Raw genomic sequence first — 14,017 nt, forward strand, 5'->3', positions numbered from 1 at the left:
AATTTTGGCATTAAATATTGAGGGAAAGACAAGAGTATGGGAATGTTAGGCAAGACGTTTTTGATCCTGATGTTCTTCATCCACCTTTGGCTTCTTCCCTACTATTTTTCGTTGACGGAGCAAAAATAAACAAAGTAGCTGGCCATATTGTCTTTTAAAGCCTGCAAACAATCATGTCTACTTTGCTGAGCGAGCATTTATGACGCTCTAGTCTTTAACCGACAGAACGCGAATGATAGTATCTCACAAGTTATAAAACATTAATATATCAAAATGGGATGTGATTGTTGCTCAATGGGTAAACGCACAATCTATGTTCGCTTTGACTACATCCTCTCGGGAGCTCGTGCCCTCTCGCGCGCTTCCCGCTCGTGACATGTAAGAACTTGACTATCGACCCGAAATATGACATTGATCCTATGATATGTGGTTGTGGCAAGCCAACCTTAATAAATCGGCGTCACAAACCGGTGCTTGCCAATTAAACAAAAATGTCGATTTCTGACGTCTTTGGGGACATTTACATATTCTCCGTCTCGCTGAGCAGATTTGGGTGAAGTTGCTGTTAGCACTCTCAATAGTTCGTCGCGCAATTATGCGGTCGGTGATGACTTCGGTTACCATGTTGTTTATAGACAACGTTTCTTTGTCAGTGGTCAGTAAATTATAAACTCAAGGAGCCTGCATGCCTACTTCATGCTGTTTTTCAGCTGAAGATATCCGTCGAGGAGTCGATATTTTGAGCTAGGTTTAGACATCTTCGGCCAGAGGGTCTTCAAATCAACGCAAATCTTTTTTTACAATCATGAATTGGCATTATAAACTGATGTTAAGTTGATAGACAAAAAATGGTGACACTTAATTGGATCAAATATATTGGGTTAACACACTGCAATAAGTGGGCATAGTGTTGCAAGCATTCTTTAGCATTTTATGATCATTCAGTCTCAAGGAATCCAATGACGCGCGCGACGCCTTTTCAGTTTTCAGTACCACGGACAGTTCCAGGCGCGGATAGCGTCTCCACGCAAACTTCACCCACGGAATGAAACCTGAAGCAGTAGGCTATCTTTTAAATGCAGCAATAGAGTAATACGAAACTATCACCAAGGATACGAAGAAAATACAAGGACTTTAACCCAGTGTCTTGAGGGCTATCCGCCTGGAATTTGTCGATGTGAGGTGAACTGGACAGGTCAGGTAAGAACATTATCATTTGAATGATAATCTGATGATAATCGTGACACGTTTGATTTCTTGATATAGATTTAGTACGGCTAATGCAGACGTTACACTCAGGGTGGAAATAAAGGGACAAACTTAGCGTTGTTATTACAATTGATTAATAACATGCATTGTCCTGACACCTGACACAATCAAGAATTTTCAAGAAATGTTCGCTTTGAATCAAAATGCAGTACAGTGTTTTCCATTTGCACAAGATTCTGTTCAAAAATCCACTAGCTCATAAAGCATCTGATCAGATAAACAGTCGCACAGGTAACATCTCATCACATATTGCTATCAATAGAAAAACACTCTCGCTCTGGGGTGTGTCTGTAAACGCATCTCTTTGGATGTATAAGGCATGTATAGCCTGTATCTGCTACCGAGTATTTGAACTTTATTGTCCTTAAATTGTGGCTTGTTGCTGCATGTTCAACAGTCTCGCAAAGTGCAAACTCTTTCAATCAATTAGCTTCATATTAAGTTGACTGTTTACGCGACGAACCCTATTAAAACAACTACAAAGGCGGTTAAAAACGGTTTAAGTAATTTCAAGCTTTTGATTTTAAGACATCACACCTTTCTGGAACTTTGTGAAACACGAAGAAGTTCTACATATGTTACGTGTTCTATAATAATATAACTTACTAATTTGACATCCAAGATATGTATGGCATTCTTTCTTCTGCTGAACATAAGTGAAAACATTTTTAGAAGAATATCTCAGCTTTGTAGGTCCATACAATGCAAGTAAATGTTGGTTAGAACTTGGAAGCTACAAAAATCACATAAAGGCAGCATAAAAGTAGTGTTAATTCCATGTCTTCAGAAGTGACATAATAGGTGTGGGTGAGAAACTGATAAATATTTAACTAATTTTTTTACTCTATATCTCCACTTTCGCATCTTAAAGTCACATGTGATGCCTGTTTAGTTTCACTTTTTGATCTAAAAGTGTAAGTAGAGATTTAGTGTAAAAAGGGATTATCGATCTGTTTCTCACCCACACCTATCATATCACTTCTAATGATATAGATTTAACCACTGGAGACTTATGGATTAATTTTATGCTGCCTTTATGTGCTTTTTGGAGCTTCAAAGTTCTGGCCAACATTCACATTGTTAAGGACCCACACAGCTGAAATATTCTTCTAAAAATCTTATTTTGCATTCTGCAAAAGAAAGAAAGCAAGCCATGTTTCTGGAATGGCATGAGGGTGAGTATAGACAATGAATATAGAAATGAACTATATATATATATGGCAAATTATATTAGCATTTACATTATATATACAGAACTTAAATTGCACAATTAAATTATAGAGTCAATAAATAAAGAAAATGGCAGAATACTTACAGATTGCTGCTTGTGCTACTACACATTCCTAATTTCAAATTTAAACCTCCCCTCCTAGTTTTCATTGATGCAAAATCATCAATGACTTTGTCAAATCTGCCCAGCAATCACATGGTTGATTTTCTCAAGATCACTGAGTCGATCCTGTGTCACGGTGTACCTATACTGTTGATTATGGTTATCTTATGTTTGTTCAGAATGTAAGAATGCATTATGAACATCTATAATCCTAACAATTTAAACCCCTTTTAGGCTGAGTAGCCTGTCAGGAACAACTAGGGGCACCTTTCCCCCATCGCGATCTTGCGAGCTTTGTGCTGGGGCGGGGTGGCATGATTTGGGGCACCTGTCTCCCATCGCGATCTTGCGAGCTCGGGGCGGGGGCGATCGATCAGGTATCCTGTGGTGCCGCCCACGAGAGCGTTACCGCCCTAGGCGCCTGCCTATATCGCCTATGCCAGGACCCGCTACTGCAGTGGTGACTACTACAGAAATGTGTAAACAATAGTTTGATTAAACGGTCATTTTTATCAGATGAACAGTATTCATTAGCCTACTAGTCAAAAGTGCACTGTAATCATTCACGTTGATCTTGTCCCTTCAGACCATTAAAGTATAACATTGCTCTTCTTGCATAAACATTTCGGTTCGTTTTGTTAAGAATTTGATCAATGATTTTGTAAACAAGCTTTAAATCGGCATGGTGTTTTTTATATCCTAGAATGTGCTGTTTTGTCAAAGTCTACGAGGACAGGATGTGAGAGTTTGATTTGCTTTCTTGCATTTATTTAATGTATATGGACTGTAATCAAAATGAATTCATTAAATAATAATTTAATTAAAATGCAAAGAAATACAAGTTGTTTCGCATTTGTGCTGAGGCTTTTTAACGAGCAAGACAAGCTGCCTTTTAAAAATAACAGGAACTCGAGAAGCGGCGAACAACCTGGTCAGGCTGGTTAGTTTAAATAATTCAAGCTCGCGCCGCACATGCTCTTATCTTTTACAGTGAGGACTTTCTGCGAAACGAAGCGCGCGACGCACAAAGTGTCTCCTCAGACCTAATGAAAACCACTTCACCTGTGTAGCAGCCGCCCAACGAGGGCAGTTGTCCATAGCCAAACACGTAAAGAGATATGATTTAGAGAAAAAGAGTTGAATGGAAGCCAATCCTTCAGGTCTCGCCTTTGATGGCGTGTAAAAGTACCTTATCTGCGAGTAAAACAACCGCATTGAATATTGACAATAAAACTCAGAATTGCTAGCACAGAGTTCACCTAAAGTCTGCATAACCTGGACAACAAGCTCTTTGGTGAAGAAAGCAGACAGGAGAAGGTTCACGACGGCGTGATATGTCACAGATGCTGACAAGAATTTGTGCGGGAAAGAGTTTCCCGCGCGTGTGATTGCTAACGGCGATGAAGACAATCAAAGCAATGGCGGTGTAATTAAATGAATGGATATTATAAGAAATCAGTGCAAGAAAGCAGTTAAGTCATAACGTATTTAGAATGTGTCAGGAACCATAACTTAGTATCACATTAATTTGAAAAACCATCGCACTATCCATTGTTTATAGGCTATACCAACTGGATACATTTGTACTCTTTAAACCAACATGTAAACAAAATTGACCCTAGTTACTTCCTAATCTACATTCCTAGTCTTATTTTGCACAATTGATCAGCGCATGTTATCTCAAAGAAAGAATATGTTTGTCTTCTTAATCCTGGTGCCCACCAAACTATGCAGAAAGCTACACAAATTTCCACAAAGTTTAGAAATCACATCCTCCACAGCTTGTGAAGTTGTGTATTAAATGTATTGGCTAAATTTATTGTGCTTTCAGCTAAATTGTTGTACTCTCAGCCCTGTTTAAATCATTTTTACCATGTTTAAATCCATGACACAGAATTCTGCAGATTTCTCCCCAAAATCAGAACAGAAAATGCAGGCAAATTGTGTTTGGGCTAATGGACTTGATCAAAATGAAATAGTTGTTCCGCTTCTGAAACAGCGTTCCTTTTCGGCTGACCTCACCAAGTTCTATTATTCAATTTGATAATGTTTACCAATGGCTCCATTCTGTTATATTTAATCCAATTAATTCCAGAAGTCCTGCATATAAGACAATAGGCATGACAGTTGAGCCAGTGTTTTCATTAAACAGATATATATCTAATCATATCTTTGTTCCAGATAATCACAGATCTTTTCATGAATGGATCACTTGATAAACAGCTGTGGTTGTATAAAATGTGGCAGCTTAATTCATTCTTATCAAGGTAGTAATAGCATAATAAAGTTTAGTTTTATTCATATAAACCCTTTGAAACAAAGTTGGGTTAATGGTGCATTTTATGGTGATTAACAGGTCAGCCGAAATAGCACGTTCACTGATTCAACATTGTATGAACATTGATTTTGCTCATTACTTTCAACATTGATGCAATGTTTAATCAATGATCTTTGCCATCATTAACACCGATTAGTAGGAGAGCTGTTTTATGCATTAAAATTTGCAAACACATCAACTAAACTTCATCTCTTGGAAAGGAAAATTGTGTGAATAATACATTAACATACTATGGCTGTTATGCAGCTAATGCAGGAACATGATCCACAGGAATACATCTAGCACATTCCATAGCAGAAGTTGTGAGTTCCTTGTCAAGCTTCATATTAAACACTTTCAGAGAAACTATGGGACTGTGCAGATCCCAAGAGAGACTCATGCACAGAAACAGGAGAATATGTGTGTCCTTTTGGATCTGTGCATTAGTGCACGTGTATATCTCTGTGTATTTCTGAGACAATCAGAGACATATGTACATATTGAAAATAAAAAACAAATGCAGATCCTGAGAAATAAAGGTAGACATGTAGTGGCATTTCATCACAGTATAGGTCTGTATGTTGTGTACTTTTCCAACAGGAACAAATAGAACATGTGCGAGCTCACTCATGCTCCCAAGAGTGTCAGAAAAAAAAAACATAATGTGACGTATTAGGCTTGCACTAATGTGTTTAAAGGCAGAAGGGAAACCCTGTATGCAGTGGTTCACAGGTCCCAAGTGATTAGGATATGAATAATGTAAAGATTTAGAGTGGGAGGGGAGAGAGCATATAGAATGCAAAAATCTCAGCATAACTTGCAAAAGCTAAATCTATTTTTCTTTGTAAAAATCTCTACAGACAGTAATTAGAGAAAGCGAGAGATGATGAGCGAGAAGAATTATGGGTCATTAAATTTAATAAATGCTTGTCCAACCTTAAAAACGATACCAGTTGCTGTGGCGATGCGAGGGAGGGGAGGGGGCTTAAGCCCCTGATCTTTTTTGAAGATTTACACATGTTTCTTGTAACAAATAAAATACATTTATGACCTTAAATTTGTTTGACTAGTAGTCCATATCTCTGTGATAATAAGCAGTGGGCTCTGGACGTATTAGATTACCGCCTGCATATTCATTCAGTTCACCAGAAACAACCAGGTGGCAGAGGCATCGGCTGGGTTTTAAAGCCCACGCATTTACAGCCAGCTGTGAAACACTACCTGTTCCGGTCAGTAGGTGGGACAATTGTCACTCGGCAGGTTAAATCAAATCATCATTGTTTCAAAGAGCTGATGAGGTAATATGTGTAAAAAGTTAGACATTTCACTGCTCAGTGAATCTGAGTACTTCTAACTTCTTTGATTAAAGGAATAGTTCACCCAAAAATTAAAATTCTCTTATCATTTACACACTCTCATGCCATCCCAGATGTGTATGACTGTCTTTCTTCAGCAGAACACAAAGATTTTAAGAAGACTATCTCAGCACTGTAGGTCCATAAAATGCAAGTGAATGGGTGCCAAATTTTTGAAGCTCCAAAAAGTACATATAGTCATCATAAAAGTAATCCATACGACTCCAGTGTATTAATTAATGTCTTCTGAAGTGTTCCATGTTAATCCAAACTGTTTTCATAACTTTAACCCCTAAACAAAACCCCATCCCTAAACCTAACCATATAGTGTAACACTTTACCCTACCCTGAGTGTAAAAATAACAATTATATTAAAGTTAAAAGCCCTGATTTGTAATCCAGAAGAAAGCGACACTTTCGGGTTCTGAATATGTGTTGGTGAAGCGTATGTGATTGGTTGATGTATAAGTCATACCAGGGCCATGGACATTTTAAGGGGCAGTCGCTCAAACTCAAAAAAAAAAAAAAAGAAGATTTCAAGAACATAAAAGTGTTCATATGTGGATTTAATGTGCATCTGAATGGATCGGATGTATTTTACAGTCAGTGTTGAGATTTCTGATCGTTCAACTTAATTAATGCAGGTTTTCAACACATTTGGGCCTGCTCAAGCAATGTCAATAATTAACGTGCATTTTTGACACATTTGGACCCACTTAAGTGTCAAGCGTTGAACCCACTTAGGACCCTTCCCCCACCCACTACTGATCTGCTGCCCTGCAAAACAGAGATGCGACACAACAGCTTTGGTTTACATAAACCAAAAAATAAAAAAAAATCATATAGCCAGCTAGGTAGCTCTCAGATAACAGATGTTACTACAACGTTACCTAGTGTTGGGCAAATCAGTTTTTCCTACAGTACTTGAGCTCTGCAAGCTAGCTATCTTGAGGGTTATAACTTATAGAAACAACAAGAGTACTAGGTATCATAATTGTGTTTTTGTATTTTCAAAATGTTCAAAATGCAATAAATGCAGAATGTTGAAGGTATTGATGTGGTGTACTCTCCCAATCATAACAAATGAATGAGATGGGGGGTCTCAGTGGGTTAAGAATCTTATTTCTTGCAACCCTAGTAATGCCCCTTACCAACAACTATATGTAAACAACTATTAGTAAAATATTGTGCAGTATTCAAAAAACATATCTAGTTTTGTCCCTGTGCAGTCTCTTCAACATTTCCACAGTCAGTTTCACCATGGTTTGGAGGTTGTGGGAATTTGATTGGCAGCATTTGAATTGCTGTTTACTGTATTTCCTGTCCTGCACTGGATGGATATCATTTAAATTTCAGTTACTATTTATTTTATGATCTCATTATAAGGACCCTGTATGAAAAGGTCAGCATGCTCCTTTTAAAATCTAATATTTACCTTATAAAGCTTTATAGTACAACTGTTACAGTAGATGTTATATTTAGCAGGTATCTTAGATCAAGATAACGACAATTATTTTAACTTCAGAAAAAGTACTACTTCTTCAGACTGATTTCACTGTAAATTCGGTAACAGCAGATCAAAAGTTCTGCTGCTGAAACCGAACTGTGCTTACCACATAAATTTGAATAATTGCTCCTCTGTGGCCAGAGTTGAAAGCGGTGCTGAACATATAGGCAAGTGTCAATAATAAAAGCTCCAATTTTCAGGTGATATGCCACAGAGTCACACCAAAAGCGAGTTGTATTTTTAGTCAACAGATAGGCATATTTGATTGACTTTACCCTATAATCCCAACCCTAAACCTGACCATCAGTGGAGTAAAAGTTTAATTTTAGAGGGAAAATGCAACCTTGGAAACATGCTGACCATTGTTTATGTGAACAAGATTACTTCCTGGTTTCCATAGGACCAGAACTTGTGTCTTGTAGGTTGCTCACGCAACACGCTATAAGTAGTGTAGAGCTGATCACATCTGAATTGATGCAAAGATGTCTGATGGGGGCGCTTGCCAGTAATTCGGCAGAATGGGGTTGATTTCAGGGTATCTGACCTCTCGGAAGCAACGTGTTGATTTCACATGTGACCATGATGTGTTCTTCACTATGGCGCCAATTTAAACTTGAAAAAAAAAAAAAAGTCTGAGAGACTGGGTGCAATCCATTGGAAAGTGTTTTTAATATGCCCTATTCCAGGGCTTCTCAACTCTACTTTTGTAGACAATCAAGGAACAGGAATCACAACATGTAACGGTTAAGAACTCAATCCAGCGTAATGCAAGTTCATTGGAGGAAAGGAAATAAGCCTTTCAAAATGTTGGGTTATTTACACTGAACCTGTGGCATGTGGAACCAATTTTACTACACCGTTTATGGGTGAAGGGCAAGTAGATCACCAACCAATAGTACTTTTTTATTTTTTTGTTTGCTATACGATGTATTAAAACCAGTTCTGTTTTGAATGCATATCTCTTAAATACATTTTGTCATACAAACAACCAGTCAATAATAAAACTGAAAGTCTCCCCAAAGTCTTATGTTTATACATTTTTAACATTGCTTGAATCACAATTATGCAGTATCATATGTTAAATGTATCTTTTATTAGTTACAACATGATGTTGTTTGGAAATGATTACTTCTAGCAACCTTCTTATAATTTTAATAATCAACAAACACTCGATTAACACTGCAAGCGATTGCAGGCACAGAGATGTAGCTTTTAGCTACTCTTTTTTTTTTTTTTTAATTAAAACCGGCTCCTTGAATGACTTTTGATTTACAGATTTCTGAAATGATGGCAAGGGAAGAGTCATTCATGTTTATAAGTAAAATACTACCTGTTATGTTATGGTTAGGTTTAGGGAGTAGGGTTAGTGTTGGGTTATAGTTTATATCCAGGTAGCACTTTAATAATTTGATATATTGGTTAAAATGAGTCATTTTGATATTTTAATTACTGTAGTTTTTAAGACAAGAGTAAGATGTTAGGCTCAACAATTTTGACTTTAATTTTCAGAATTTAAATAATGTATTTGCATAGTGTATGTTAGAGTTATAAATAAGAAGTAGCTCATTTTAGTACATTATAATATGTAATATGTTTTACTGAATTGCTTTCTCTATTGTTTCTATCGTTTATCAGCCTGGCTTGAGTATTTAAAGATATTGAGGGAGGGCCGATCATCACAGGCTCAGCTTAATAAATGGACAAAGAAATTTCTCCACATAGTATCCATGTAATAACTTTACAACTGTTTGATATTGAGCTATCATGTAGTGTTAGAAAAATACTAGCAAAACTATGTGCATATTAACTGTGCGCATAGTAATTAACATCTAGCGATGGTTTGGTTCTAAGATAAAAGATGATTTAATGTTAGTAATTTAGGAGTACCAACAATCATAAATCAAAGAAGAATGATATCTTACCATTATTGTGAAAATGAGGATCCACTCTGCCAATGTCACTTGGTCACAGTTTGCAAGTTCCGCCAGAAAACAGCACGTTGCGTACTCGTTCGTGTTAAGAATGTTCAGACGTAAAAAGTCTGGTTTGGATTATTTATGAAAACTGGGACCGATAATGGACAATGCAAACACCAGGGGACCCCCCCAAGTTACATTTATTTGGCCTTATGCGGGGTCCCTTAACTGTTATGGGGGCTCTGGGACCTCCAACCCCCCCATTTCGAGCAGTGCTTTTGGTTCATGCCAACTCTGACATAATCGAAAGTGGTGATGTCTGAATGAGTGACTAAGTAAATGAGTTGTTAATTCAGTATTTAGTCTAACTGATTCCACGGGTTTACCCCATTGATAAGGTAATCAGCCAATCACAGCAATGAACTAGCGTTACATCCTGTCATGTGACATTTCATCTGTAATTCAGCATTATGATATCAAATTCACTCTACGCTCTTGCCTCTATGTGACAACAACAAACTCAAGGGAATCAAAGAAACGCTGCCTAGATCTATAAATTTATCCGCTAGTGTAGCTGTTGGATAGTGTTACTTAAGAATTTATTTTGTTTTTAAACTTTTGACCATAATTCATATTATTTGTTTTGTTTTAATTTTGTACACTCGATTCTTTTCTCATTCCTTTTTTTTTTTATTTATTTTTTTATTTGTTGAAAAGGAACTGTCTCCTTAGACAAAACATCCCTGCTTGCCCTGAAAATGTCAACATTTAATCATGTATTGAAATGGTGAACTATCAAAGTAAACTGATTTTTTGTGCATAAACCTGTGCATGACATCACTGGATTGTTTCAAGGTTGGACTTTCAAGTGTTCAGTACCTGTACCCTTCTCTAACGGTCATTTTGAAGGGGCCCTTGGAGTGAGCTGTTGTACACACTTGATTGCAAATCCCCGTTCAAATGGTAGTTGATGATGTGGTTGCTTAAAGTGCTCTAAGGTGTCAAAACCTCATTTGGCCCACAGCCACGACTCTTTGGATGGTTATCAAATAACGTGCCTGCTGGATTGTGGCATTACACTCACAGTTGTAAGGATTGGATTTGCGGCTTGGAGCTCCAAATTAAAAGGGCATTTATCAATTTGTCGAAAATGTACTGCAATCCAGCGATTAGAAGAAATTTGAAGTGTAGTTCTCTCCTTTATTGTATTCGGATTTATCACTGCCAGGATGGACTTGGCACAGCTGCACCCCAAATCTAGCTGGGACTGAGAGAAGCTGTCATTTACTTACAAGTGTGTAATATGCATTTATCTTTTGGCTAACTGTGGCAAATGGAATTTACAATTGAGCATTTACGATTTGAAGGCAGTGATTACATTTATACAGATGAGTGAAGTGGGTTATTTTAAATAAAGCAACAGGTTGGTTAGATAAGGACAGGTTATCACATAGAAGTTCTTGGATTGCATTTTAGCTTGATATAAAATTACACCCACACGTATGCACACAAACAGCAGCATAGATGCCATACTCCCAGGAAATTTCAATTTTGTCATGAAATTTGAGAGGAAGCTTGAAATGTATTTACATAGTTTCTCCTCTCTAATCAGTTCTCTCTTGTGAGAAAGGACCCATATATGGAATTCCTCTTGCTCTTTTTCCTCTTTCAATCCAGTGGTTACATAAAAATGACCTCTCTTCTAGATGTGTTATTACCATATTCATGCCGGTCTCTTTGCCAGCATGAGATTGAAAATACTGAAATGAATTAACACTTTGTGAGGGTCTGCACAACTCCTCCTCCCATTCCCTCGTCTCTCTTATTTTCTTTTTTCTCCCTGCCTCTGTCCTCTGCCAGCATCTCTGACTTACCCTGCTTCTTCACACTGCGTGGCTGGAGCAGTCTTGAAGACTGGCAAAGGCAGAGCCATCAAATTGAAGAGGACATCTGGTGAGGCAGAAGATACAATGAGAGTAGAGAGGCAAAGAGAGAGAGAGAGAGAGAGAGAGAGAGCGAGAGAGAGAGAGAGAGAGAGAGAGAGAGAGTTGGACTGTATATTTAGAGAAATGTATGGGTGTTAAATTGCCATGTATTTACATAATCTGAATAAATGTAAATGTGATCTTCCACTCTAGCATAGTTACACAATGGTTACACTGTGAACTGGTATATCTCTAGTGTAAATATGCAGTTACCAGAGACATCTCTGTAAGTGGAGATAAATAAATAGCATAGTCAACATGAAAACAAAACTGAACCTATTTACTTTCTTAATACACTTTCCTGGGATTATTGTGAATGATTCCTCAGTGTACATGATTCTAAAGAAACTAACAATTGTTTTATAATCTTTCAATTTCTGCCCTAATTTTTTTTCTGTTTCACTTGGAAATACATTACATTATGGAAGTACAATGGCTTGTGAACAGTGTTCTTGTTGGCTTTAAGCTCCTTTAAAAGCTACATTTACAAAGGGTTCAGAAACTGACCTGGATGTGTGACTGAATCTCTTAGAGTCCGCTGTTTCTTTTTTCCTGGTTAAAAGCAATTGTAAAAGCCTTGTATCACTTGATTTGTTTGCAGGAAGGCTTGGGGGTGAATTCACTAAACATTTGAGTCACTTTTGCACATTGTATTTCAGTGTAAACCCTGCATCATATTCATTAAAATCAGTAAAGTGATTTGATTTGATTTGATTTGATTAACCTCCCGCAATGTAGTTTAACCAACGCAATTGCCGCTTAAATTGCGCTGCGTCTTGAGTATTTAAATTAAGTCATTGTCATTCCTTTCCATGCAAACGCGCCTCCTTTCTATGTAAATTAAGCTTATTATACATTGCGCTTCATTCACAAAAAATGCCTGTGGCATTTTAGATCGCACTATTACCGCCGGATGAAAACAGGTGCTAAAATAATATTTTATATATGTTAGTGTACATTTTCTATCGATCATGTCAGCAGTACTTCATCAAATAATGTTCAAATTACAGAGAAGAGCGTTATAACCTGGCAAATATTCAGATGTGCGGTGTAGTCAAGCACACTTTCGGCATGTTAAAGAGATGATTCAGGTGTGTGGATCACAGTAGACAGTGATGCTGTTCAGTCCTGGCAAAGTGTGTCAGATTACAGTGGTCTGCGGCATCCTCCGCTATATAGCACTCAGAATCGCCCAGCAAGATCAAAAAAAAAAAGATTGTGTGTGCAAATTGCTTTCAGCAGCAATTTTGTGGGTGCGTTTGCAGCGTTGCTGATCTCAATAATTATTTTAGTTAATCGGACGCTAAACCAGCGCAGACAGTGTGTGCAAATAACTGCAGCTTTAACCTGCCATGATTCATTCTTAGTAAATTCCCCCCTTAGTGTCTAGACTCAGAAAATAACTCTTTGGCTGAACTTGATTCAATTATGGATGGTGGTTCCACGTGTTTGAAATGCATCTTCTTAAATCAAAATTACTACGTAATTTTAACTTAAATACTTCAAGTTGAGGGAACCTAACTGAATCAAGTAATCCCAACCAAATGTAACATGTAGAAATAAGTCAAATGAAACTCTTTTAGTGATATCCTAGCTAGGAGGGAAATGTTAATATCAGCCGCAGGCCGTGCATTTTAAGTCTAGGCCTTCAGTGCGATTCATGCCATTAAGAAAACACAGTCTCACAATGAATAAGACGCTATAGCTAATATACATTACATGGCAGTCAACTAGTAATACCAACTGTTATTTTAAAAACATGTCCACGCACGAAAGCCAGAACTTAAAATGAAACTTAATGCTCAAGCAAGCCTAATTTTAACTGCAGCATGACTGTTTTGTGAAATGAAAGTCAAAAATCATAATTTTTCATATGAAACTACCAGGGAGGTCTATAATACCAGGAAAAATATATCTAATAATATTTGCGATTTAAATGTTGCTTGCAATAAATTTCGTTTCGTCAGGGTACACGGTTATGCTGCATTCCATTCAAGTTGGATGTGGGATATTCTTACTTGATATCTCCGACCATAAATGCATTCCATTCCCCGATATTCGGAACTGCAACGCTCCCGTTAGCTTAGCAGGGGTTTGACTCTCATTAGAGATGTCTCCTAGCAACCCAACTGATAAACAATGCTGCAGCGTTAGCATTTTTGCTACAGGTGTACAATTATCAAAAGAGATTATAAAGTTTTATACACCTGTTTCTGCAGGCGTTTGTTAAACAAGCTTTATATTCATGTAATGTGGAAACAAACTCATTTATAAATATTACTTAATAAAGTGAATGTTTATCACTTACTTTGTATATCTCCCTGAGTGTTGACAT

The 14,017-nt window shown here is 37.3% G+C and overlaps 1 protein-coding gene across 2 annotated transcripts in view; it reads left to right on the forward strand.

The window, feature by feature from the left end:
- The first annotated feature begins 415 nt into the window (after nt 1-415).
- Nucleotides 416-14,017, forward strand: part of LOC127446555 (metabotropic glutamate receptor 2-like) — an 81,525-nt gene continuing 67,923 nt past the window's right edge. For both annotated transcript variants that reach the window (XM_051707554.1, XM_051707555.1), the window contains exon 1: nt 416-1,200. The gene's annotated coding sequence lies outside the window, so the exon portion shown is untranslated. The remainder of the gene's footprint in view (nt 1,201-14,017) is intronic.

This window comes from Myxocyprinus asiaticus, chromosome 9 (genome assembly GCF_019703515.2).
Source record: "Myxocyprinus asiaticus isolate MX2 ecotype Aquarium Trade chromosome 9, UBuf_Myxa_2, whole genome shotgun sequence".
NCBI classification, from domain to species: Eukaryota; Metazoa; Chordata; class Actinopteri; order Cypriniformes; family Catostomidae; genus Myxocyprinus; species Myxocyprinus asiaticus.